The sequence below is a fragment of the Arvicanthis niloticus genome, chromosome 8, assembly GCF_011762505.2.
Source record: "Arvicanthis niloticus isolate mArvNil1 chromosome 8, mArvNil1.pat.X, whole genome shotgun sequence".
Lineage (NCBI taxonomy): Eukaryota > Metazoa > Chordata > Mammalia > Rodentia > Muridae > Arvicanthis > Arvicanthis niloticus.
The window spans coordinates 5,372,221-5,399,930 of NC_047665.1; the positions used below are offsets into that span (position 1 = coordinate 5,372,221).

At 44.7% G+C, this 27,710-nt stretch overlaps 1 long non-coding RNA gene across 1 annotated transcript in view; it reads right to left on the minus strand.

The window, feature by feature from the left end:
- Window positions 1-22,391, minus strand: part of LOC143443239 (uncharacterized) — a 39,014-nt gene extending 16,623 nt beyond the window's left edge. Inside the window, exon 1 of the long non-coding RNA XR_013112023.1 lies at window positions 21,830-22,391. This is a non-coding gene — a long non-coding RNA (uncharacterized LOC143443239). The remainder of the gene's footprint in view (window positions 1-21,829) is intronic.
- Window positions 22,392-27,710: the final 5,319 nt, after the last annotated feature.

Sequence of the window (27,710 nt, forward strand, 5' to 3'; positions counted from 1 at the left end):
AGTGGGTCTTCCCACCTCAAGAAAAATCACTCACAGATGCACCTAGGAACATGGGATTTTAGCTAATTCCAGAAATAGTCAAGTTGATAACCAAGAATACGCATCCCAGGAATATTTTCCCTTAATACCTCCATGTTAATGGAATGTCAGTGCATACCTTTTAAATACGTATTATGCTCATATCTGTGACTTTAAATCTTAAAAAAGAACATTTTTGCTCCATGAGAAACAATGTCTCCCCTTGAGGGCATCCTTCTCACTTGTAGAAAATGTCCTCCAGGTCATTCCTAATAACCTGGTTCTGCCCAGAGTGCCAACAAATCCCTTCCAATGTAGGCATCAGGTCTCAGAACAAAGCATGTGCAGAGATGCCATCAGACTGTGACTAAAGCCAAGCAGCCTGTGACCCTTGCAGGAGTGGCTACTCAGCCTGCAATTCCTTTGTGACTTCTATCACCCTTGGTGGCTGTAGGGTTCTCCCTGTTCAACTCAAACAAGTGTGCTGTGGCATTGGCTGGAGTCTCCCTCTATGTTTTCAGAATTGAAGACTTCCTTCCAACAGAAGTCTCCTGGAGAGAAATAGGTTCTCCAACACCACTTAAATAAAGCTTCTCCCCTATAGCTAGTGCCTATTCCAGTTACACTGTAACCATGTGAATTGCAGAGGGCTTGTGGACCATAGCTGCTAGTTAGGAGAGAAAGGAGATGGTTCTCTACAACTCGGGTGTAAAGACCTTGCTACAGGGATGGCAAATGAAGCCATGATAATGAAATGGGGTAAGCAAAGGTTTAAGAAAACAATGGGAGGAAAAGTTGATGTTGCTGGTGCCTGCTTTGTGCCAGGAGGTTATAAACATTTCCGTTCACTCTGCCAAACCCTAGGAGTCGATATGATTCTCCTCATTCAGAAACACACAAAACCTGAAAGTGTTCAGGGCAGAAAGCAGAGGAAGCTGCATTTAAATCCTTGTCTGTCTGCCTCAGATCTCTTGTTCTTCCTCTTCTGACCCTATCCTGCTCTCCTTCCAGTCTCTAGACAAGTGCACCAAAATAAGCCACAAAGACTGTTAATGACAGCCATTCCAATCTAGACCTAGTGAGGTGTCCTTGGTCAAAGTTAGAGGCTGAAGGGTATATTGAAACTTAGCAAGGCCCTGCGAAATCTAGAAACTCCACAAAGTGAGCCTGCTGTGGTGGCTATGATTGTCGTCCGTCCTAGAATTTGGGAGGCAGAGACTGGGGAATCAGAAGTTCCAGGCCAACTAGAGTACATAGTGAAATGGCCTCCAAACAGACCAAAATGTATCATATATAAAAAGCAATGAGAAGAAACAAAAGGAGGAAGGGGGAAGACGGGGAGGGGAGGGGAGGGGAGGGGGAGTAGGGAGGGAAGAGGACTGGTCCATATCAAGCTTTAAGAATGGAGGTAACTGAGGGCCCTGAGTCACTTCAGGAAACATAAACATCAGAATCCGTGGGGGAGAGTCGAGGAAACAATGAGGTGAGAGGAAGCCAGGAGAAGAGGGAAATGAATAACCCCAGAGGAACAGCAATCTACTTGTCTTGAGAAGGTGGGACAGACATCCCACAGTCCTCTAATCTCTGTCTGACCTCCAGGAAATGAGGAGGGAAAGAGAACAGAGTGAGTCACCCCCAGGAATCCTGAAAATGGAATCTCCCCAGAGAGAGGGGAGGCTGACCTTCCCCTGCAGCCAAAGACCATTGTATTACCTCCCGGGAAAGCCTGTCTCCTCTCTAGGACAAAACTCACTGTACCATAAATCCTGCAGAATGAGGGGAGGAACACTGAGAACATGAGGCTTCTCACAGGCATGTGTGCCACACAGTCACAAGTGTGAGGGGACAGAGAACCATGAACAGCTGCCCTGCCGAGGGGAGACCCTACCGTCCCTAGTAAACCACACAAACCAAATCCCTCCAAGACCATCTGAGATCACCCCTGAATTACAGACTGGCTGAAAGTCCAAAGCCAGAGAGCTGTTCCTGGGACAATCCTCCACACCAAGCTATTTTTCAAAATCAGCATATTGGTCGGACAGGAAGGAAGAAAGGAAGGGTCAAAGGAAGGAAGAGGGAGAAAAGAAGGGAGAAAGGGAGGAAGGAAGGAGGGAAGGAAGAAGGGAAGGAAAGAAAGAAGGATAGCTTCAGAATGATGCACTGGACAGCAAGAGACCCCTGGGATCATGTTTCTGCACTGTGTTGGAGTTTGCTGAATGCTAGGTCACAGGTGGCATCAATTTCATTGTACTCTCTGTCTCTATCTTTCTCTATCTCTCTCTGTCTCCCTGTCTCTCTGACTCCCTGTCTCTTTCTGTCTCTGTTTCTGTGTGTCTCTGTCCCTGTCTGTCTGTCTCCCTGTCTCTGTCTCTCTCTATATCTCTGTCTGTCTGACTCTCTTTTGAAATTGCCACCTGTCTCTCTCTCTCTCTCTCTCTCTCTCTCTCTCTCTCTCTCTCTCTCTCTCTGTGTGTGTGTGTGTGTGTGTGTGTGTGTGTGTGTGTGTGTGTGTGTGTGTGTGTGTGTTTGTAGGTATATGTGAAAACATGAAGACATGAAGACCAGGGGTTGACGTCTCTCTTCCTCTATTGGTTTCCACATAGCTTTCCAAGACATACTTATTCTTTAAGAATTTCATACACAAAGTATTTTTTATCACATCTACCCTCCTTTCCATTTCCCCTTTAACTTCCCCTAAATCATCTCTTGCCAATATACATCCTCTTCTCTTTGCAGATAGCCCACTGAATCCAGTCATTGCCTTTCAGATGCATATGGGCATCAACTGTCAGTGGCCATAAACTCAAATATGACTCTCTCTCTTCCAAAAGCCATCAACTGTCAACAGCTCCTCAGATAAAGGTGTGGCCTTATCAACTTCCCCCAGTCCATGCTGGAATTTTGGCTGGCTTGATCTTGTGTGGGTCTTGTGTAGATAACCACAGATGCTGTTGAGCTCATGGGTGTGGTGGCCACACCCTGTTCATGGGAGAGCATTCACAGCACCCTCTCCATCTTCCAGCTTTTATGGTCTGCACCCTGGAGTGTTTCCTGGGCCTCAGCAGGGTGTGGAACCAATACAGATGCCCCATTTAGAGCTGAACAGTCACTTTCTCTCAGCACTTTGGCAGTTAGGAGTCAGCATTGACCACAGCCCACTGCAAAAGGAAGCTTCTCTGGCCAGGCTTGAGAGCAGCCTGGGTCTATGGGTATAAATGTGAATGTTTATATGAAGCTTGACAACATAATCATTTAGCAAAATAGCAATAGGTTTATCCCTAGGGCCTGCGACTTTCCTGCTGGCACATGGGTTTTCCGACCAGGTTTAGAGCACCAGGAATGAATGCTATCCTGTGAAGCAAGCTAAAATTCAATTACAAAATCACTGGTAACCTCCATACCCAGTATACCGTTATTGTGCCCTGAGCATAGTGTACTTGATATAATAGCATGGAGTGTCCCTCACCAGTTAAGATCCTCGATGTCTTTTCCCTCCCAGCAGCTGGCATAGCACCGTCCAGCTCTGTGAAAGCGAGCCAGCATGGAGGACATTTCTCCAGCGGTTTGAGACTTCTTTCTTTACATCCTGAAGCCAAGTCTGTGGTATTTTCTGCAATAGTGTTAGGGTGGGCAACCAAGTACAATGCCAATATCCTGTGCTGTTTAAGAGAGCTTCATGGACTCCCTGACATAACTGCTTGGGGGGTATTACATCCTCGGCAGGGAGATTCGTGTCTCCTAACCCATGTCTTCTGGGAGCAGTAATGTCCACACTGTGCAAGGTAACTCTATTCAAACTTCTTTTTAGAAACTGTATTTTATAGTTAGGTTACAAAGCAGTGGATCCCCCTGGGCCTTTTTCATACAGGCCTAGCTTCAGTTAACTCATCTCTTACCCATTCCCAATACTATTTCTTTGTCCCCAGCTCCACTGAAACTTTTAACTCCCAGCATTCTCAGTGTTCCCCCCTCTTCTTTCATATCACCTCTGCTAACGTCCCTCCAGTTGTATCTTAGTTGGGTTTAAAACAGTATGTCTTTGTGGGTCTCCTTGCTCTCATGGATCATTGGCCGATTCAATCCAGAAGGGCAGTGAGAGAGAGATTCAGTCCAGAAAGGCAGTGAGAGAGAGCAGAGACGGTGAACAGGAGGTTCAGAAGCCCTGTGAGTATAAACAGTAAATAAACCACATGGGGACCCGCCCTCATGATGCAAATCAACTTTACTTAGGATGACTGAAGGCTTTTAAAGTTTTGGGGGGCTGAGGGTAGGGACATCAGGATAGGCAAAGGCCATTGGCTGGGAGTTTAGGGTACCTCCTCATTAGAACGGAGAAGCAATGCAGGAGTCGCAGGTGCTGGCTGGACAGGTTTTGTCAGGAGAAAAAAATTGGTCCTATAAATTAATTAAGACTACGTGACATTCCTCAGGTAGAGGCAAGTATGGGGGCTTAGAACTCCCCAGACAAGGTCAGAGAGGAAGAAACTGATGGAGGGGCACTTCCGTTACAATGCACCAAGCCCCAGCAGGCTATCTGGTCAAAGGTAGACTTGACCTTAAGTAGCAAGAGTTTTCCCACAGGCCTTTTCCTGTACCCTTCAGTCCCTTAAACCCACCCATGACTGCCTCATTTACCCCATCCCCCACTCTCCCCGTTTAAACCTTTCTGCTCCTTGTACTTTCCTTGATTTTACCTATGCCATATCCTCTGCTCCTTAAACAAGCCCCTTAGGGTGCTTTTCTAAGGTCTAATCCCACATGCTCCCAAAACTAAACACACAAAACAGAAGATTCAAACCTGGAAACTACACATGAGAGAGAACACGCAGTATTTTACTTTTGGGGTCTGAGTAGCCTCACTTGGTATAAATTTTTTTCCAGTTTTATTCATTTACCTACAGATCTCAGGACTTTGCTTTTCTTTACAAGTAGATAAAATTTCATCATGTCGATCGGTACCACATTCTCACTGTCAATCAGTTGTGGGCATCATGGTGGTTAGGATGAAAACAACCCTCAAAGATTCAACTATTTGAATTGTTGGTCCCCAATTAGTGGAACTGTTTGAGAAGGATTGGGAGGTGTGGCCTTGTCGGAGGAGGTTTGTCACTGGAAGTGGGCTCTGAGGTTTCAGAAGAATCATGTGATTCCCAATGTTGTCCTTAGTAGAGGAGATTTCAAGACAGCCTAATAGTGACTCTGTCGTATGGTTATTAGCAACTGCTCTCATGCAGGTTTACAATGAGGATAAGCAAGTGGGGCAAAAAGAAATACAACATGTACAGTTTGAGGAGAAAAAGATCAGAAGAAAATTTAGCGGTGGAGCCAAGCCCTGTAGGCTGGAAGTATGTAAGCAGGGTACAATTAAGAGATTGCCTTTCTCAGAAAAAGACATTGAAGTTTGGGTTTTTAAACTGTATTGAGACTATGAAATACTATGGGCACCTTTGAGTTTGGATTAAATTCATTTTGTATTATGATACAGCCATGAGATGCAGGAAAAAAATCTTTGTGGGGGAGGAGATGAGAGATCCTACTAGCCAGCAAGAGTACAGCTATTCAGTGTGCAGAGCTGTTAAATACAGAGCTGCCTATCAGGCAGATTCAAGTGTCCCTTTGAAGTGGGCTGTATGTCACAGACAGAAGGAACTGCACTTAGACAGAGGTGAGAGCCTTGTGAGAACTATCCTAGATGAAGCCCATGACAAGTGACCAGATGAGGAGTTAGCACGCTACCATGTATTGGTCTTAGGACATTTTCTTTCATAGCCTCTGATAGAGCAGGGACAGCTGGTGTGGTTGATAATTCTGCTGTTCCTGGTAGGAATTTATGTAGTTGTACGTTTATTTATTGACACAAATGAGTTAGCAGTTCTGTCTTGTGTTGTGTGAGTAGACAGTGACCATTTATCTGTATAGCCTAGGTACAGAGCGGCCAGAGTAACGATACAGTGGTTAAAACAAGTGCTGCCCTGGCAGAGGAGCCAGCTCGGTTCTCAGTCCCCACATCAAATTATCTCACAACCACCTGAAACTCTAGCTCCAGACCTGATGCCTAATTCTGGCCTCTCTGCTGGATACATTGTATACACACACACACTCACACACACACACACACACACACACACACATCAAAGCTATATGTTGGTACTGACCCTCACACTGATGTATCCCAGATCAGAGCTTGCTTTGGAAGATTGATCCTGTCTTGTCCAGGCACAGCCTGAAAGCTGGTCTCTATGCAGAACACTGGAACCCAGAGCAGGCAGTCACTTCTCAGCCTTAAAATCATTTTTGTTTGTCCATACAGAGTGAGAAACTGCCAAGAATCTATAAGTCACCTCTAAATGGAAGAGCTGATGTCATCCAGCACCTCACTCGGAGGTACAATGTGCCTTAGCAGGTCTGAAAGGCTAAGATCCCAAGGCCTGCAGGAAAGCCCATCCACAGTAGAAACAAGGAATTTCCTCCAAAGAATTTGTTCATAGTATAGCAAGGTATGTTTAAATTGCTTAAACTTCTTCAGTGGACTGATCATAGGTTTAACTTCAATACCTTCCACAGAGCTGGGTATCTAGGGAACGTTGAGTTGTCAGAATGAAAAGGTCTATAGGCAAGAGAGGGGAACCCTCCTCACTGTAGGAACACCCCTTATCTGGTGTTTCATTGACCATATTCCTCGATACATTGGGCCTTTCAAAGTAACCACTGACTTTCCACACAAAATACGTAGTAAAATATCAAGTCAGAGTTGGCAGTGTTGGGTAGTTCTGACCCTGGCTGAAGAACCTCTACTAAGTGGTTTCTTTTTCCCAAGAACAGTTCAAAGTCTCCTCCAACCTGACATCTCTCAGGTTTGTGTTCCCAGAAATTCTGAAGGAAAAATGGCTTCCTGAGCATTTACCAAGCACAGTAAGACTTGACGGACAGTCTAATTCCCAGGGGCAGGCCTGGACTTGAATCTCCAGCTAAGCATGATGGGAAGGCATCTTATTGGAGATTCTCTGACTGGAGCCAGACTCCATTTGACACACAGAGTATGATGCAGTGAGTCCTAATCCACGGAGAGTGTTCAGTGGGAGAGTTGTGTCTATCACAAGACCGAGCGAGAGCAGCTATATCTGAGTAGATCCTGGTGGTAGAAAACATAGAAACTTAGGAGGTAGAGGAGGGGGGAGGGGAAGGAGCAGAGGAATCACTGGAGGGAAAATGTAGAAAAGGAAAAAAGAGAAGAGGGGAGGGAGGGACAGAGGCAAGGGGATGAGCCAATATTAAAAGAAAGATGCCTGCATTCTTCCTTGTCTGAGGCAGCAGACATTCCACACTTTCACCACTTGATAAATTCGGAGTGGTGTGTGGACTTCATGCTGCAGTCAGACATGTTTTATCTGGTCTGTCTCCCTCCACCACGACAAGTTTGCCAAATTAAAGGCTTAAGATTCGAGGTGCAAATTGCTAGCACAGTCTGTAACTGCTGGGCCCAGAGCACTGCGCACTTGTATTTTTGCAAGCACTCTTGCAAACAAACTAAAAGCTATCACCCAATAATCACAAGGCTGGCTCCCTGTGTGCAAGAGGGACCCCAGACAAGTGGGCAGGGATGGACAAAGGTCGGTGGGAGACAGTTTTTCCTTGGGGGCTGTTTTACATGTCTTGTTATTTGAACCATGTAAGAGTATTGTCTATCAAAAAGTAAAGTGACTGAGTGGACAGAAATAGTTTAAAGCCTTACCTCAGCAGCAGAAGCAGCAGCAGCAGCAGCAGGCACTCAGGGTGCTCACATCATCTGAGAAAGGAAGACCCAACAGGTCTGCCTCACACCGTCTACCCCTCCACTCACCTTCCCCTCCCTCTTCTGGTCAAGCCTGGGTTGTTAAGTTCCAGAAGTCATACTAGTAATTTTTCGAAATTTAGACCAGTGGTTCTCAAGCTGTGGGTTAGTTACAACCCCTTTGGCAAACCTCTATCTCCAAAAATATTTCATTACGATTCCTATCTGCTGCAAAGTTAGAGTTATGAGGTAGCAACACAAATAATGCTGTGGTTGGGGTCAGCAGGACGTGAGGAACCATATTAAAAGGGCCGCAGTATCGGAAGGCTGGGAACCACTGCTCCAGACTAACAGGGAGATGCTCTCTGTTCAAGCATTCATCACTGACATCATCGAGAGACCAGAGTTGTCTGCACATGTGACAGTGCAAAGCAAACCAGCATTTATTTTGGTTTTTAGTTCTCTATGGATACCACCTGCTCACGGGCCAGAATGTTGCCACATACACACACCCCAGGCAGAGGCTGTGGTTCCCAGTCCCAGCCATGGTACCTTGAAAGCAGAGATTGGTGTGAATAGAATTAAATTTTAAAACCACCTGCATGAAAAGTTACATCTGTGGTTCCTATCTTGTGGTTCAGGACCATTGTCCTGCGGTTGATTAGAGGGGTCTAAAATGTTTCTGCTGGAACATGGTACAAACATAATTGTTTCCAGGGGAAAGCTGACTGGCTAGCAACAGATGAACAGTGTACTGTAGTCCAGGTAGGTGTGGAAGCTGGGCCTTCCACAGCTACTTGGGGAATTCCGATTCTACAGTAAGATTAAAGCCAGTGAAAAAAATGATCAGTACATTCACTTACAGTGGGCAAGAGGCATTCCCATCGCAGAAGGTGGGCGCCCCGTGTGCCTCTTCCCTTGTACATCTTGGCTGCCTTCTCTGTGTTTGTTCTTTATGGGTGACATCTTCCTGGTAGAGGGAGAGTCCAGTGAAACTAAGTAAAGCCACAGGACCAGTGAGCACACTCACCTAAGATATTGACCACGCTCTGCACAGGCTGGATGCCTCTGGTGAATGGCACTGGGACTCAATTGATGGTGCCGCAGGAGAGAGCTCTGGCTGCTCTTGTGAAGGACCTGAGTTCAGTTCCCGCTGTCACCTGGTAGTTCACAACCGCTTGTAACTCCACCCTCTCCTAACTTCCACAGGACCCTGCATGCCTATTTTGCACATAAACTCATACAGGCTCACACAAATAAAAACTCATACAGGCTCATACAAGCAAATAAATAAATAAATAAATCCTTAAAGGAAAATATCATCAAAGGCATTTTTAATAGAGCAGAAGTGAGTGCCTAGGTGTTTGTTTTCCAGCATCAGTAGTGAACTGGGCAGGTGTGGCAGCATGGGGCTGTCCCTGGCTTTGCCACCCAGTAAGATCTGCTCCAGACAGCATGTCACCGTGTCTCCCCTGTCCAAGACCCACTAGTAAATGCTGTGGGTTGTACTGGTGCTGTTTTTATTTTGATGCTACATCTGCTTCCTATAGAGAGGCTGCCCTGACGGAAGTGGATCACGTACTCAGATGATCTCATGTGAACCTTCTCCTGTTTTAACTAGTTAAATAGGCTAGATCCTGTGATTGGGCAATGGAAGGGAAAGGTGGGGCTGGAGGTTTTGGGGGGTGGGGAAAGAGTAGGGAATGGGAGAGGAAGAAGACATAGGAAGAGGAGGTGGAAAGAAGATGGAGAAGCCACAGTTATAAGGGATCTCATAGCTGGGGAATAGAGTAGTGTAGTGATAAATCCGCCCAGTCTAGGTGTGCAGCTTATAAATATTGTAACTGAGTTGTGTGTCTTTGCACGGGCTTATTGGGGTTGGAGATTTACCACAACAAGTCAATGTCACTTCTGCTTCAGTTAGAGGGGTGATGTGCTGCTGTTGTCTTGTATCCTTCCCGATCTCCTATGAAGGCGTATTAGTAACTAGAAGGTTTATGTAGGTCATGGGATCCAGGCAGATGACACTGAGAGATCCTTTACATGAGCCAGGATAGGAACTTCCCATGAGGGGCACTCTTCCATGGCTTCACCCTCCCCTGCCTGGATACCCTATCCCAGGCAGGATGCACAGGCAATGGCAGGGTCTCTCTCTCTCTCTCTCTCTCTCTCTCTCTCTCTCTCTCTCTCTCTCTCTCTCTCTCTCTCTCTTGGCCTCACCTTCTATGCCTTAATAAATGCGTTCTTTGTTTCTTCTCCACTGTCTTTAACATCAATGCTTAAATGACACATCAAGGAGCTGAGCCTGTGGGCCGGTAGCTCCCGTTTAATTTTATAGAAAGATTCTAATTTACTTCTACTTAATTCCACAACCATTTTTCTGGGCTCCCAGTGGGTAACACCTCCTCTTTAATTTTATTTAGTTTCTAAGTTACTTCTGTCTAATTAACCCATCTGTGCCTCTGTTACCTGTGAACCTGGTGCTGCTTCTCTCAAGGGCCACCCAGACTTGTGTCTTAATTTTTCCAAGATTTCTCACTATGAGGCAATGTAGTATAAACCAATGAGTAGCTTTGAAAGCAGTCAAGTTCAAACACCTAAAGGTCTGCTGTTTTGCTTTTAAACAGTGAGCCAAATGACAAAGTAAATGCAAGGCCTCAAAACACTTGGTTAAAAATTATCTCCCCCACCACTAACTTCTGGACACTGTGGTACATACCTAGACATCACCAGAAATGTTCTCTGAGGTCAAGAGTGTGCACCTGGCCTGTCGGCAGCTATAACTATTGGGTGACTTCCTGGCCAAGACAGATGTATAAACAAGTGGCTCCTTATATTTCAAAAACCTAAAAATTTATATAAATAGACTTGTAACTTTTTATTTTATGTGCATGAGTGTCTTTGTCTGCATGCATGTATATACATCATGTGTGTGCATTCCCTACTGCGGCCAGAAGAGGGCACCAGATGCCCGGGAACTGAAGTTATAGTTACAAAAGCCTGTGAGCCACCATGTAGGCATAAGGAACTAAACTTTGTAAGAGCAGCCAGAGTTCTTAATGACTGAACTCTCTCCAGAACCTATAAGCAGGGTATTCCAGGTTCTCCATCCCTGGATAGATTTAAGTCATTCTGCTATTCTATGAAAAGGTATTGCCATCCAAAGTAAGGGTTGACAGTGTTCAGTGTCAGTTGGCAGAAGCTGCACTTGCCCTTAGCTATCTGTGTTATTTGTCTGTGCTCTGTTCAGTTTCACAAGATGAGATAACATTCACCAAGAGAGATTCTGACAAGGTCACAGACTTGAGAGACAAGGGCCTAAGCTGTAACTTGCAAATAGAAGGCCCTGGCCACCTGATTTTCTGCATTTATAACCAAAGCCCAAGAGGAACATACAGATTAGCCCAGCCAGTTACATGGGAACACAAGGTGACAGGAGGTGAAAGAACCAGGCAAAGGGGTGCTCCCTGGGAATATGGGTGCTCCCTGGGAGTATAGGTGCTCCCTGGGAGTATGGGTGCTCCCTGGGAATATGGGTGCTCCCTGAGAGTATGGGTGCTCCTTGGGAATATGGGTGCTCCCTGGGAATGTGGGTGCTCCCTGGGAATGTGGGTACTCCCTGGGAATGTGGCTGTGGCAGAAATTGTGTTCTCTTATACAGTGGAGAACTCCAGCACATTGAATGAGGAGTTGGAAACCTTCCTCTGATGTAAATCACAGATGCTCCAGAACGGAGTCTGGCCCTTTGCTTAAAAATTTCATTTCATCTGAACTAACCTTTCCTTCTAAGGGTCAATCCAATTACCCAAGATAAATACCAGTGCCTCTACCACAGCTCTGTCAGTCTCAGGGGAGGGATCTGACGGGGGAGGCCAAACAGAGAAGCAGACTCCCAGGGGCTGCTCACCCTTGGCCTCTCACTTCCACAGTCCTCCCACATCTAGAGGAGTCCTTCATGTATGATTAAGATCAGACTCCTAATTAGACCTTAAAGACATTTTCACCTCTCCAGTGACAACTGGTTACAAATATGGGCATTGATAACATCAGGGTTGGTGTTGATTGGTTTTGTCTTCCTGCAGATCGGGCCACTGCACCTTCCCCAGAAGGATAAATGTATACACACTTGATGCTCAGAGCTGGTATGATCCAGGCTCACAATTCTTTTTCCAAACTTATAATTTGCTAGAACTCTTAAATACACATACACACACACACACACACACACTCACACACACATACACACACTCACACACACAAAGACACATGCACACATACACAAATACATACACACACTAATACACATACACACTCACACAGACACACAAACATACACAGACACACAGAGAGAATACAAAGCTGGCGATCAAAACTGATCGTATTTATCTCACTTACCTTCAATGTATCTATATTTCAGTGCTAAAATATTAATGTATTTGAGAAAGAGTATTGTTCCAGACCCACTGGGATTGTTAATATTCCAAGTATATCTGGCACTGAGTCCTTTAGTGAGAGCTGTGGTTGTTTAGCAGACAAAGAAAGGCCCTGGCTCAGACTAGCAAACCTGAGCCTGAATCCCCTTCTCAGCATGCAAGGACTTGTCTCTCTATGTTGACTCCATTCTGTGGAAAGGAGCCAATAATATCTTCCTCATGAGAGGCAAGATAGGAGGCATGTTGGACTAATGAGTAAGTTACAGCCCTCTGAGGGGGCTGGTGAGAGGGTGCACTTTGTGCTTGCTATGCAAGCAAGAGGACCTGAGTTCAAATCCCAAGTACCCAGTAAAGACTGCAGAAAAGGTATCTGATGTCTTCATGGTTTCACATGCAAATACATACATGTGCTTGCATGCACACACACATACATACACATCAAAAAGACAAAAAGACTCTTCTTTAACATCTAGGGTGTATACAGGGAATCTTTCTTCACCTTATAACTTCTCTGATCTCCAAAGAAGATGTAACAAGACATAACAATCCAGACATAGACGAGACAGAGAAGGAAAGCTCACTTCCAATAAAGGAAAAGATGAAAGCAGACTCAGCGATGTCCTTTGCTTTCAGCCAGGCAGATGTTCGGCTAGCACTGCAAACGAAGCCTGGGAACCCTCGAGTCCCTCCATCATTGACTAACCAGTCTCGACAGATAATATCCTATCTCCATTGGTCCTGTCCTCCTGGTAAACGATCAGTTGAACTATGTGTCCTCCTGGTAAGTGGTTGGTTGAAACAATGTTGCCAGTGTTGACATATGGCCTCAGAGCCTACATTCAGCCTTTTCTGTCTGCTTGCCTTCTGAGTTGGGCGCATAGGCCCCATTACACCACAGGCCACGGCAAAGGCCAGGGAGCACCAAGACATGGGGAGTGCACATACATGAGCTCAGGTTTAATGAAATTTGCCCAAACAAAAAAGGAAATGGATCCATAAGAACTTGGACTTCTGTTTTAAAAACATTTTTATAAACCTAAGTACTAAAAGCAAGCCTTTATACTTTTAGTATTCCCAAGTATAAAACACCATCACTCCTTTCTTTCTTTCCTTTTTCAAAGCAAGGTAGTATCTGCAGTCCTCCAGTCCCGGGAAGATGCTAGGGTCTGCTCTCCACGCCTTTCACGAGCATAGACCCAAGCAAGCACAGGGCACATTGATGGCGCTTTTCCAGTCCACTTCATATTTTCCAACTGTGTCTCTCCACTCATTGCTTTACCCATCATCCACCCACCCATTTGTGAGACCCTTTTCAAAGCCAAACATTCAGCCCACACAGGGACACAAAGGTGGATGGGACACAGGCACAGGTGGGTGAGCAGACAAGTTTTCCATTAACAGTTCATGATTACCTAAAAGAATGTCTTCTTACGATACTAAGAGGTTACCAGTGAGAAACAATCCCCACTCTAAGAGGATAAGATCCACTCCCTAGAGCAACTTTGCTAAGAAAGCCAAGAGGAGTGTGGGACTGAAGGCCTGAAGGCCGGGAGTAGTGGGTAAATGTGGGTATACAATCAATTCTGCATAGCAAGGAGATGAGGAATCCAGCTGAGCCCTGGAGGGAGAGAGATGCTGGGAACTGCAGCAGCAGATGGCTGTCCAAGAAAGGGGAGTTTAGGGAGGAGGAATGGGAGGAACTGCAGGAGAGTGAACCAGGAGGAAGGTAACCACTGGACTGTAAAAAAAAAAATAAAAGTAATAACAAAATTAATTAATTAATTAATTAATTAATTTAAAGAATCATGACAAGACTTTTTGCGGGCAGTGATCTTCAGCAAAGGCCTGAGTGGCTGTGTTAGAATAGCAGTGTGGTCTGATCAGAGAAAACTCCTTCAGGTCACGAGAATAGAATCTCAGGCCTGGGTGAAGGTTTAACATTGCCACTGGGTATGGTCAATCACTTATTCAAGGGACCACTCCCTAGGAAGACAGACCATGCCCTCGGAAGTTGGGATCGCCTCAAGCCACACTGGAGAAATAGGTGGAAAAATGATTCTTTAAAAATGAGAACTTTCCCTTCTCACAATCACACACACACACACCAATGGCTATTCTTGGTTGTCAAGTGTACTGGCTGGTTTTGTGTGTCAACTTGACACAAGCTGGTGTTATCACAGAGAAAGAAGCCTCTCTTGAGGAAATGCCTCCATGAGATCCAGCTGTAAGGCATTTTCTCAATTAGTAGTCAGCCCACTGTGGGTGGTGCCATCCCTGGGATGGTGGTCCTAGGTTCTATAAGAAAGCAAGCTGACCAAATCAGGGGAAGCTGGTCAGTAAGCAGTATCCCTCCCTGGGCTCTGCATCAACTCCTGCTTCCTGCCCTGCTTGAGTTCCTGTTCTGATTTCCTTTGGTGATGAACAGCAATGTGGAAGTGTAAGCTGAATAAACCCTTTCCTCCCCAACTTGCTTCTTGGTCATGATGTTTTGTACAGAAATAGAAACCCTGACTAAGACATCAAGTCAATCTGGAATTAACTAAAACCCAAGGCAATTCAGCAGCACACCAGTGAAGGATTTTTTTTTTTTTTCTTAATTAAAAATCCTTGACATGGGAAGATCCACTTTTAATCTGGATCTTTTGGGGGTGGGAAGACCCACCTTTAATCTGTGCCACACCTTCTGCTGGCAGTTGATATAAGGACATGGAAGAAGGAAGCTTGTTCTTTGCCTGATCGTTCTAATTCTCTGGCAAATCCATTCCTTCACGGGCTTTAGAGCCTACTTCTTCCAGATTTGGGCATACAGTGAAGACCAGCTGAGATGTCCATGGACTGAAGAAAACTGCTAGATTTGTGGACCTTCCATTGGCAGTTGGTCACTGTTGAACTAGCTTGACCACAGCCTGCAAACTACCCTAATAAATCTTATATATGCACATATATTTCATTCTATAGGCTCTGCTCCTTTAGAGAGCCCTGGCTAACACAGTCACCTTGAGATTTACCTGCTCGCCTTCCTAAGACTTAAGTGAGAGAGCAAGAACTCAGCTAGTTGGTACAGATTTAGGGTAAACTGAGGTTGGAAATTATATATCAAGGTTCTCTAGAGTAACAGAATGAAGCTATACATTTTATAGAGCGAAAGTAAGGAAGGAAAAAAGGAAGGAAGGAAGAGAGAGAGAGAGAGAGAGAGAGAGAGAGAGAGAGAGAAACATACATACATACATACATACATACATACATACATATAAACATACATGTATAGAAAGGGTATTTATTATTAGAGTGGCTTACAAGCAGTGGTTCAGCCAGTACAACAATGGCTGCCTATGATTGGAAAGTCCAAGAATCCAATAATTGTTCAGTCTACAAAGCTGGCTGTCTCAGCGGGTCTTCAGTCTATGCTGGAATTCTCAAGAAGGAGGCTCTAATGCCGGTGAAGGAATGATGTGCTAGCAAGGTGAGGGAAAGCAAAGAGCATACACTTTTTTCTTCCATGTTCTTTATATAGGCTGCCGCAGAAGGCTAGAATCAAGGTTTGTCTTCCCACTTCAGAGATCCAGTTTAGTAGCTATTCCGACTTCAAATTAAGTAAAAATCTCTCACAAGTGTGCCCCTTCATTTTTGGGTTTTAGTGAATCTCAGATGCCACCAAGTTGACAACGCTAATAGCCATCACAGATTGTCTGACAGAAGTGACTTAAGGGAGAAAGGTTTATTCTGGCCCATAGTTCAAGAGTACTATGGGTCATTGTGGGAAGGAAGTACAGGCTTCAGAAGTTTAAAGCATCTGATCACGTTGTACTGTTGACCCAGAATGGGGTATGGTAAAGAATGCGTTGTCTATGCTCAGCACCCTCTCTTCACCTACACAGCAGGAGTCAGCCAGCGAATGACACCACCCACAGTGGGCAGGTCTTCCCATCTCTACAAAATCCAGACAGTTCTCTACTGGCTCATCTCCTAGATGATCCTATATTCTGTCAGGCCGACAACACTAACCATGACAGAGGCAGACCAGTGCAGGTTCACAGAGGAGCAAGGAGCTCAGCTAAGCTTCGTGTCCTTAACACAACTCTACATAGCATAACAAGAACTATGTCAGTCTCCGTACCATCCTCTCTGCTCCACTCTGACTCCCTCCTCCAGGACACACACACACACACACACACACACACACACAGTAACCTCCCTGATTCCCAACCACAGAGAATAGTGTTGGGAGCCACATGGGGGATTGTGGGATTATTGATTCCCCTCTTCTCTAGACTTTTCATTAGAGCCCACATTGTTGACCTAATGGATTCCTCTCTAGCTCACTTTTATATGAAAGTTGTCAACAAAACAAACCCAACCTTTCCCTTTGATATCCAGAAACACAGATGGAGCTTCCAGAGCATCAGCTCAGTCTTACATAGTTTTAGGGGTCCTCATTCTTGAACATTCCGTGAGTCCAGGTGCAGACCTTCATTATAAGAAAGAAGCTCTCTGTAGAAAAGAGACTAGCCTGTTCTGCTGGTATTGATCTGACACAGAAGACATCTTCAGAGGAAGCCCCTGTGCTGTGTGTGTGTGGACCACAGTGAGAAAGACTGGTCTCTCCAGGGCTACATTCCCAGCCTCATCTGAGGGCTTTCTGCAGACCCCTTCTCCTATTCTGTTTTAAGGCTTTTTGTTTTAGTTTGGTTTGGGGTTCTTTTTTAAGCCTCAGGTTTAAATTTGCTCATGCACGTGATCAGAGCACAGGGACCACAGAATGAAGAATGGATTCAGCAATTCTTAATTAGACCTCATTATGTAAAATGTGTATGTGTATAAACGTGTGTTTATATTCATACATACATTATGGCCAACATCCTGAAATAGGCCCATAATCACATACTTTCCTGTGTAGATATAACGTCTGAACTAACCTCGTTTGTGAAGTGGTTTCCTTCCTGTTTGAAGGATAGGTTACATGTGGAGGAGACAGTAAGGGCCCCTTTCCTGACAGAGAAACTGAACTCAAATCATAACTGAACTTCATAGCAATACAGCAAATCACTGTGGAAACCAAGGCAACCGTGATCTGAACCTCCACCAGGGTAAATGAAAGGGTGTGTCAGCCATGGAAACCGAGGGATGGGTGGAGCATTCCCACCCACAGCCAGAGACAGAGACTCAGAGAGACAGGTAGACAGAGAGACAGAGATACAGAGAGACAGAGACAGAGAGACAGGTAGACAGAGAGACAGACAGTGAGACAGTGACACAGAGAGACAGAGACACAGAGAAGACAGTGAGACAGTGACACAGAGAGACAGAGACAGAGAGACAGGCAGACAGAGACACAGAGAGACAGACAAAGAGACAGAGAGACAGACAGAGACTAAAAGAAACTCGTAGTCATATGAGGAACTGTACTTTTTGCTGACACTGTGCGTCTACCGTGCTATGATCCCTCAACCACATTATTCCAGATTTACACTTCAAGAGAGTAAATCTTAATTTCAGTGACACATGTGATATATCAAGCTCCCTCTGTCTTCTGGCCTGGTTCACACACTGCAGGCCAGGCTCACTCCCTTTGTCAAAATGAGCTGCTCCTTTCAAAGAACCGTGATACAACAACACAACTTCAGGTTTCCTTGTCCAACGAGTGCCTATTTTAAACAGGCACTCAAGCCTGTATTAATAATGAAGGCTTTCTCTGTCTTTACGACCCGGAAAGCTCCAGTTAATAACAGCTACCGGTTCCCAGCCTTCCTCCCTGGTAGATCAAACCGTAAAGGAGTGTGTGTGTCTGTCTGATTTATTGTTTCCATTGTGTGACATCCATTACGGACAAGCTCTACAGAAGCTGAAGCCTTACATGTGTGGGACGCCAGACTGAATAATAGATGGTTGGTGTTACAAAAGATGATATTTAAGGTCCCACTGGTGCAAGGTAGAACACAACCTCCGTATGAAAGTCTTCTTTTAATGAGCACTGAAGGCCCAACCACATTAAGCTTATGCACCCAAGATGCATAAATCAGACAGTCACAAATTATGAACAGAAAGGGATGTATAAAGTTCGAGGAAAACCCAATTATCCAGTTGGAAAGGCAAAAGCAATCAAATGCATTAATAGCACAAAATATGACATAGCACCAACCTGTCTTAGGAAATATTTGTGCTCATCAAAAACCCATCATTACAAGATCAAAGCTACAGAAGAAGATCTAAAGACCCAGGTCCCTGATGCCCAGATCAAGCTAATCCTCTAGTTGGGCATGGTTGGGAGGGGATGGGACAGGACAGCCAGGAATGCAATTCTGGGGCCTCTGCACTCTGTAAGTCATCAACCAGCAGATGCATGGTTTAACATAGGGAGAAAGGTTCCCAGGGAATTCAACTTCTCCTCCTACAAATGGCTCAGAATATGAAAAAGGCTGGCCCACTCTTCACTCCCCCAATGCCAGGAAATAATGTTGTATAAAACATACCTTGTAAGAACTGAGAAGCCTATGCTGTCTCTGCAACCATCCAGGCCCCATGGAATTCCCAATTCCTACAGAATTTTCCTAAGTATATAAATAAAATCTGTTCTTGTCAAATACACAATCACAATGCTGGCTCACCTCGAGGCCATTTTGGGTGTTGCAGAGACCAGCCCAGGTAGAAGGTTACAAGCTGTGCTTTCTAAGGCTGACCTTCTTCTGACACCATGCCGTTTCCATGAATTGATGAGGAAATTCTATTTCTTCTTTTTTAAGGGCAATATTTTTTATGGTATTTCCCCTCCCAGTTACTCCCAGGTCCTCCCCTGCCTCCCCATCCACCCAGCTTTCTGTTATTTCTGTTTATTCTCTCTCTTTTAAAAGACAAAAGTAAGTGTGCTTCTTGTTTTTATTTTTTTTTTTCATGTTGTAGTTCTGTTTTTAAAGAGATAGAAGAAAAAAAATCCAAAGGTGTAAAATGATCACATATAGTCTGAGGTAAGCTAGCTCCAGGTAACCAAAGCACAACTGCTGTGGTGTGGTGGGAAGGGAGAGGGCCACGCAGTGCCCTTCTGTGCTCCCTAAGGAATGAACTGAGCCAATGAGGGTCCCTGTGCGTGAATATCAAGGCAGAGTGTGTTCATCTGCAGCACACGGTGGTCTCTGCCTAGTCTCAGACCAGGTGAGCATTCCTCCAGGCTCTGACCCACTGACCCACTAACCCACTGACCCACTGACTTCCTAACCTCCTTAATTTGAATTTCTACTCTCCACCAGTAGTACACAGCAACACCTCTGTTTCTGTCTTCTCCATCCATAGCACTGTTCTCTCCTGTGGTCTTGCAGCAACTTAATAATTAAGATGTGGTGATTAGACATGACCCCTTCCAGGGCTTGCTCCCCAAAGTCTTATAGGGGCCCTCATATTGCAGAGGAATTTCCAGTGAGCTTCTGACACACCCTGGAACCAACACTATGCAGGCAGGGGTGCAGAGGCTCTTTGCTCAGAGCTGCTGTGTAGAAGACTAACTGAATATTTTAGAAATTTAAAGGTGATAGATGAAACACTTTTAATCAGAATAATGAGGGGCTGGAGAGATGGCTTACTGGTTAAGAGCACTTGCTGCTCTTTCAGAGGACCCAGGTTCAGTTCCCAGCACTGACATCAGGGGGCTCACTACTGACTGTATCTCCAGTTCTAGAGGATCTGGCCCCTCTCTGGCCTCTGTGCACACTGCATGCACATGGTGCACATACAAACACATAAAATAAAATTAAATTAAATTAAATTAAATTAAATTAAAGCAGAATGATGGAAAAAAGCAAGCCCAGAACTTTCTGCATTCAGGTTGCCACTGGATTAGCCCTAAAATTTGCCTTCTGTGTTTCTTGACTTTCACTAAGTCTTACACTCAAATATACTCAAAAAAACAAAACAAAAAAAAAAACAAAACATAATTTTATCCATGCCGTGGTGGCACATGCCTTTAACCCCAGCACTTGGGCGGCAGCAGCAGGCAGATCTCTGTGAGTTCAAGGCCAGCCTGGTTCACAATGCGAGTTCTAGAACAGCCAGGGCTACACAGAGAAACTTGGTCTCAAAAACCAAAACAAAAAAAACTACAGACAAAATTTTTCCACATCTTGCCCATTTTCTCAAATGTTGGATTTAAAAAAATAAATAAATAAAATGAAATAATAAAAGAGAAATCTTTATAAAGAAATGTCTTTCCGAGGCATACATTTTAAAGTCCCTAATGAATGTAAGCATGTGTATCCCAGCTCCCCCGCCAACCCACTCTGGGGAGGACGCCCTCTGAGCAGGCCATGTGCAGAGTAATGGGGTCAAAAGTCTTTCCTGCTGGGAGTAGAAGCCAACGAGCTAGAAAACCGTGAGAACCTAGCCTTTGACCCCCAAAGCGTCAAAGAGAAAGTGCCAGATGTCAAAAACTACTGAGATATTTACTTTCTTATAAGCATTTCTCCTGTCCTGGACTAAAAAAAAAAGCCCAATCAAAACAGCACAGGCATTGAAAGACAGACACCTTTTGTCTCATTTTAAGGTGTTTGTGTTGCGTTCTGGGGACTCACATTTGCAGTGCTCACGTGGTCCATGTTCTGAAGCCCACTCTGAATCTTTCTGTTATATGTGGTTTTCTGTTGCTGTAATAAAACACTGACCAAAGGCGACTCGGGGGAGAGCTTGTTTCTCCGAGTTACATCCACCACAGAGGAAGATCAAGGCAGGAATTCAAAGCAAAACCTGGAGTCCAGAACTGAAGCAGAGACCATGGAACACTGCTTACCAGTCTCCACGGCTATCTTTCTTTTTGGTATAGATGTTATGCCCAAATGTATTTCTATGTACCACATGCATGCCTGGTGCCCACAGAGGCCAGAAGAGAGCGCTGGATCCCCCTGCAACTGAAATTACAGACGGTTGTGAGGGACCATGATGGGAGGATTGAACCTTTGTTCTCTGGGAAAGTACCCAGTGCTCTTAAATGTTGAACCATCTCTCCAGTCCCTCAGCTGTTTTTTTAAACCATCCTAGGCCCTCTTGCCCAAGAAAGATATCACCCATGATTGGCTGTGCAATCATTATAGGCTAAGCAATCTCTCTCTTCTCTCTCTCTCTTCTCTCTCTCTCTCTCTCTCTCTCTCACACACACACACACACACACCCATAAGACACGCCCACAGGTCAATCTGGTGAGTGCAGTTCTGAAACTGAAAGTCTCTCTTCCCAAGTGTATCTAGGCCTTTGTCAAGTTGGTAAAAACTATGTCATTTTATTCCTTTATGTATTTTGACACCTAAATACACCAATTTAAAACAATCGCCTTGTCTCCAAACTCCATATTAATATCACAATATAAAACACAATTAAAAGTTCCAGACTTTAAAATTTTAGCATTTTAAAAATCCAATGTATATATATATATATATATATATATATATATAGAGAGAGAGAGAGAGAGAGAGAGAGGGAGAGAGAGAGAGACCTCTTAACTGTGTGCTTCAATAAAATCCAAAGCAAGACCTTACTCCAAGAGGGAAGAACTGGGGTAGTTACAATCAGACCAAAACAAAACCCAAATCCAATAGCTTAAAAATCTCATTATCCAACATCTGGAACTTACCGGTGATCTCTGTACTCCAGGAGTCAGAGGTAAGTCCTACTGCAGCTCTGCCCTTCATAACACGCCCAGCTTAGTCCATTGGCACAGGCTAGCTCCTCTCCACACCTGCTGCAATCATGATAGACATCCCATAGGCCTGGTATCTCCAGTGTCTTAGGATCTCTATTGCAACTGGCGCTCCTTCTCCAGTAGCCTCCCCTGCCTTCTTCAAGGACTCTGACCCAGCCACATGGCACCAAGCAGCAGCTGTTCTCCATGACTAACTTCAGTCCTGTGGTTTCCGTGACCACTGAGGCTATGCTCCACTTTTGGAGCACTCGCAGAGTTCCAAGACTCAGCTGTTCTCCATGACACCTTTAATGCCTTCAAAACCAGCATCCCGTGGGAGACTCTCCCCACATCATATTTACTAAGTTCTGCTAATTAAGACACAGCCTTGGCCCCTCTGGACCACAACTTCTGTGTGCTGACCCTGAAGAAATTGTTCCCAAAAGATTTTAAAACTCAACTTTGCTGGCCTCTTATCAAGACTTTTATCTTTCCTGCTCCAGCTGGAAAAGCAGCGTAGAGCATCCGAGTAAAGCAGAGGTTTCACTTCTGCAGATTCGAGTAAAGCAGAAGTTTCACTTCCGCAGATTCGAAATCCAAAATAGGCCAAGAGTTACCCATAAATTGCCCGGCGGAGCCTTTGCTTCCCTGTGAGGCTTCGCAAGCCAGGCCTCTGCCTCTGAATCCCTCTCAACATCATGTTCCTCCATGCTCCCATGGAAAAGCTCGGAAAAGCTTTGAGTGTTCAATGACTGCTTCACCCCAAAGCTCCGAAAACATCCCAGTATTCCCAAAACAATGTGATCAGGTCCATCCCAGGAAATCCCCGCCTTTCTTTTACCAGTTCCTGTTCTAGTTTGATTTAAAACAACTAGAGCGGGAGCGAGTTTATGTGGCTTATTTTGTACATTCATCACAGTATTTCACAGAGGGAAGTCGGGGCAAAGGCTCAAGCAGGACCCTGGAGCAGGAACCTAAGCAGAGATCACGGAGAATCGCTGCTTGTTCACCAGCTTGCTTCCTCTGATTGGCTCACGATCCTTTCTTTCTTTCATTTTTGGTTTATTTTTATTATTTTAATTATGTGTGTGGGGGCGGGGCATAAGCACATAAGGTCACAGAGGTCAGAAGTATCAGATACCCCTGGAGCTGGAGTTAAAGGCAGTTGTAAGCTGCCTGGTGTGGGTGCTAGGAACCAAACTCAGGTCTTCAGGAAGAGTAGTGTGTGCTCTTAACCACTGAGCCACCTCTACAGGCCCCTACAGCCCCCTCAGCTACATTTCTTATACAACTCAGGACCACCTGCCCAGCAGTGACACCACCCACAGTGTGCTGGGCTCCCCTCCTACAGCAATTAACAACTGTCTTAGTTAAGGTTTCTATGCTGTGAAAAGACACCATGAACACAGCAACTCTTATAAAGGAAAACATTTCATTGGGGCTGGCTTACAGGTTCAGAGGTTCAGTCCATTATCATCATGATGGGAAGCATGGCAGCATCCAGGAAGACATGGTGCTGGAGGAGCTGAGAGTTCTACATCTTCATCCTCAGGCAGCAGAAGGAGACTTCGTGCCACACTGGGCATAGCTTGAGCATAGACGACCTCAGAGTCCACCCCTACAATGACACACTTCCTCTAATGAGGCCACACCTACTCCAACAAGGCCACACCTCTGAATAGTACCACTCCCTATGGGCTAAGCATTCAAACAGATGATTCTATGGGGCCCATTCCTATTTAAACCATCACAGCAACTAAGGAAATGCTCCTACAGACACACCAACAACCCAGGTCCTTGGTTAGATAGATAGATGGATGGATAGATAGATAGATAGATAGATAGATAGATAGATAGATAGATAGATAGATGATAGATAGATAGATAGATAGATAGATAAAGATTTGTGTCAAGTTGACAGGAACTATGATACCTTTGCTCTTCTTTCAAATATTATAGAAATAAAAGGCCTCAGGGTGGTACCTAGACCTGGCATTGGCTCACAATGTGTTAGAGGTTCATTGCTCACACGTTTTGGTTCTGTTTTGTTTTTAGAGAGCACCAGTAGGAAGTAGTCTTTTAAACTAATCCTTGAGGGTTTGCTGTCTCTCAAGAGTTCCTGAGACTTTTTTGACAGACTATTATTAACTTCTTCTCCATGGGGTTCCTAATGATCTTCAATTCACTGTCAGTTAAAATAATTTGTTTCCTGTAACTAAGAGCCATTCTCAGTTTGTTTAAAACTGGATGAGGGTGAGAGAGACGCTTGTTAATTAAGAGTCCTCGGTGCTCTGGCCGACAACCCGAGTTTGACTCCCAGAACACAGATTAGGGGACCTACAACTGTATTTCTGGCTCTCGGAGGACCTGACCCCTCTGACTCCCAAGGAACCTGCACTCGTGTGCAAACACCCACACATAGACACTCCTACCACTACACATAATAAAAATAGATTTAAAAACCAACATTAGCAACTAGAAACAGTTGTTCTTGGTAATGATCATCGTGGATGTATATTGGACCATGCTGGCTTTTCTGTTGAATGTAATTCCTAGAGAGGGCTCAAGAAAGAAAGCATATGAGACGTTGCACACAAAATGTGTGCTTTATGCAAATGCTTTTGTTCATGCAAAGAAAAGATACCTTTTCTACCAAGACAGGCCATGACTGGGAGGATAAAACCAGATCTTAAGACCAGAAAAGTGAAAACAGGTTCTGGGTGGTTCCAGTTTAATGTAAAAACTGGGAAGGACTTACATTCCAAATGCAAATTAAGTTATGCAGAGGGCAGGACACCAGCTTCTGTCTCAGAGCAAAAGACTAGGAATGTTTTAACTGCATCTGCAAGGGAGTGCACAAACCCATGTGACACAAGTAGGCTACCAAGTATTTTCAGTCATTAGACCACCAGAAGAAGAGAACAATGAGGAGACACCCCACACATTCAGCCAGGGGAACAGTCAACAATGTCTTAAGCTTCTAAGAGTGGGGCACATATGACACCGTGTGTTACTATCTGCGCACAGGAGCCAGGAGGCTGTGGATTAGTAAAGAGAGAGCAGTTTCCCCAGACTTGGGGAATGAGGAAAGCGAATTTAATTGATTTCTACATTTGTTCTTACATACCTTCTGAATTCCATGTCATGTGTACATCATGCATATTGCCAGAGATGCATTAAAACAGTAATGTAAAACATAACCCGTAAGCGAACGGCTCCTACCCTTAAACCTCAGTGAAGACTCTGGCGCAGGGCCAGTTATGCAATAGTCATCAACTCACTGAACAAAAAGTAATCGCTTACTCAGAGTTCAACAACGTACCCCCAAAAATGAATCATTCGATATTTTTCATTTAAATAATATGTTTTCAAAGAATGGAAATCATTTTGTCCCGAGCGGAACAGCCATGTTATAGAGACCGTCTAAGTCTGACGGGAAATCCTAGGATCCACTTAGAAATCACATGCTTCCTACAGCGGACTTAATTGGGGAATTTAGAAAATTACATATTTTTAATTATATTTTGACCAGGGAAGACAGGGATAAGGTGCTGCCTACCAGCTCTCCTTTTTATCTTTCGTTCAGACAAATCTACAGATTCAAAAATGACTATTCTATTGTGTTCGTATCAAACTGGATAAAATGACAGTTTGGGGTGAAAATAAGGTTTGGGCCAGAAGCTATGAGGAGCTTGTCTGGCCTCCCCACTGCGCTCTCTGCCTGTCCCCCTGCTTTAAGGAAATGGCAGGCCTCTCACTGAGAGGGACCCGGAATCTGTGACTTTCTAACAGACGTCCCAGGAGCCCGGATTCCAGGAGAATACAGGAGCACTGATTCTCCCCTAAGGAAGTTTACAGACCTCAAACTGCCAGACTCCAGGACATCAGGGGACTGGTGCTGCTCCATCCCTTGGATAATGGAGAACTTAAATGTACCCTCCTTTTCACTCCTTACCAAGATTTCTTCCTCCCTTACTGGCAATGTATAATTCCCCCCATTCTCCCCACCCCCACCACCCACCAGGGAGTCAGAGACAGTCTGAGTACAAGCAACACTAGAGATAACTCATCAATCGGAGACATACAATCTTCCCCTTGTAAGGTCAGGAGCCACCCCACAGCTGCATAAACTCTGTATTGGGAAAAGAAACCTGAAGAGGGGCTTCTCAGGTCTGGGAACCAGAGTTCACAGTCTGCTGGCATTCGGGCCAGGGCAGCTCTGGCACCCAAGGAAGAAGAGGGAGACTGAAAGGTTTCCCTTTCAGGCCCACTGGTTGGCCATAACCAGGAGTAGCCAGTGAGTCAGTTAAAGAATGAAGATAATTAATAAATAGCTCTCTGGGGCTAGCCATCCATCCCCGCCATCCCCCAACCCCCTTCCCCGCTCCTGAAGGCATTCCCCGTGGGTGGGGGTCAGAGGGAGTCGATAGGTTAAGAGGGTAAGAATCTAGAAAAATCAAGTTTTTTAGTTCCAGGAACCAAATTGCTTTTGTTTTTTTTAGGTTTGTTTGTTTTTTGTTTTTTGTTTTTTTTTTTGAATAGTTGTTTGGCCAAAATGGAGCTTTATAAAATGGCATGACCATGGCTGATACCCCTGATAACTACAAGAGATCTCTCGTTCTGCCTCCTGGGCCTAAATCCTCCTCAGAGCCCTACAAGTGTCTGTCTGTCTGTCTGTCTACAGCACTGATAATGCATTTCTAATAAATCTCATCCCCCCAAAAGGAAAATCTACCACAATGTCCCCTCTAAACCCAAACCAGAGACTTCTCAATAATAGAAAATAAAGAACATTGCACGAAATCTGAGGTTAGAAATTCCTTAGGGGTCTACAGGATGCTGCCTTTCCAGATCTGGGAGGAGAGAAAGGCTGGCCCGTGAGCGCACAGTAACTGAGCCCGCCTTGCTTCTGTATTCTCTCGGCAGGTACAGTGAGACGTGTCCCAGTTGCATAATCACTGACTATGAACTCACCTATATTTGTGGCTGTTCTTGGTGTTAATTCTAGTTGGTCTCACATCCCTCAGACAAGTTCACATCCTCATTAAATGGTCTCAGGACTCCCTTCAGAAATTCAATTTTCCTCCCAGCTAAATTGCTGATTTATCCAGTGTCCCACTTAGGGAAAAGGGAGAATTTCCAACTAGTCTCCGAGTGTGTCCCTACCCCACTCCCAAACCCACATCGGGTCACTTTGAAAATAATTAAGTCAGGGGTCATTTGAATTTAAAAATCACTCCCTTTCATATAAAGACCAAGTTTTAAAATGGCTGAGAAAATGCTCAACCTGAGAGCCCCATGAAAATTCCCAGGAAAAAAAAAATGGACTTTTTCATAGAGAAAATTGACTACCATAGACTATCACTGTACTTGCAGAGGCCCTTCCAAATCAGCAGATTCTTGTTCCGTGTCTCACAGTGGCACATCTGACAGGGACACAGATGCTGTCTCTGAGGACAGAGCAGAGGTAATGGAGAAGGTGCTTCAAGCACATTTTTAACTGTGACCAGATCTTTATTGTTCATCATTTCAGTGGTCAGGAGCAGAGACACTGGAAAGAGACATCTTCAGGGCATCGTTCACAGATCGACCAGGAATGATAAGATAATCCAGTATTGGGGGCATTAAAACTTATCTTTATTACACCTCATCCCATTAGGGAGTGAATGTCTTGTGTACCCTGATGGATTTGCCTTGGTTGATTCCTGTTCTGTAAAGATCTTGTTGGTGTGTGTCTCTGGTTAACCCTCCTTGCTTCTTTTTGTCTTATTATTGTATTCCTGTATTCATTCATTCGTTCAGGTCACTCATTCATTCGTTCAGGGGAGTCATA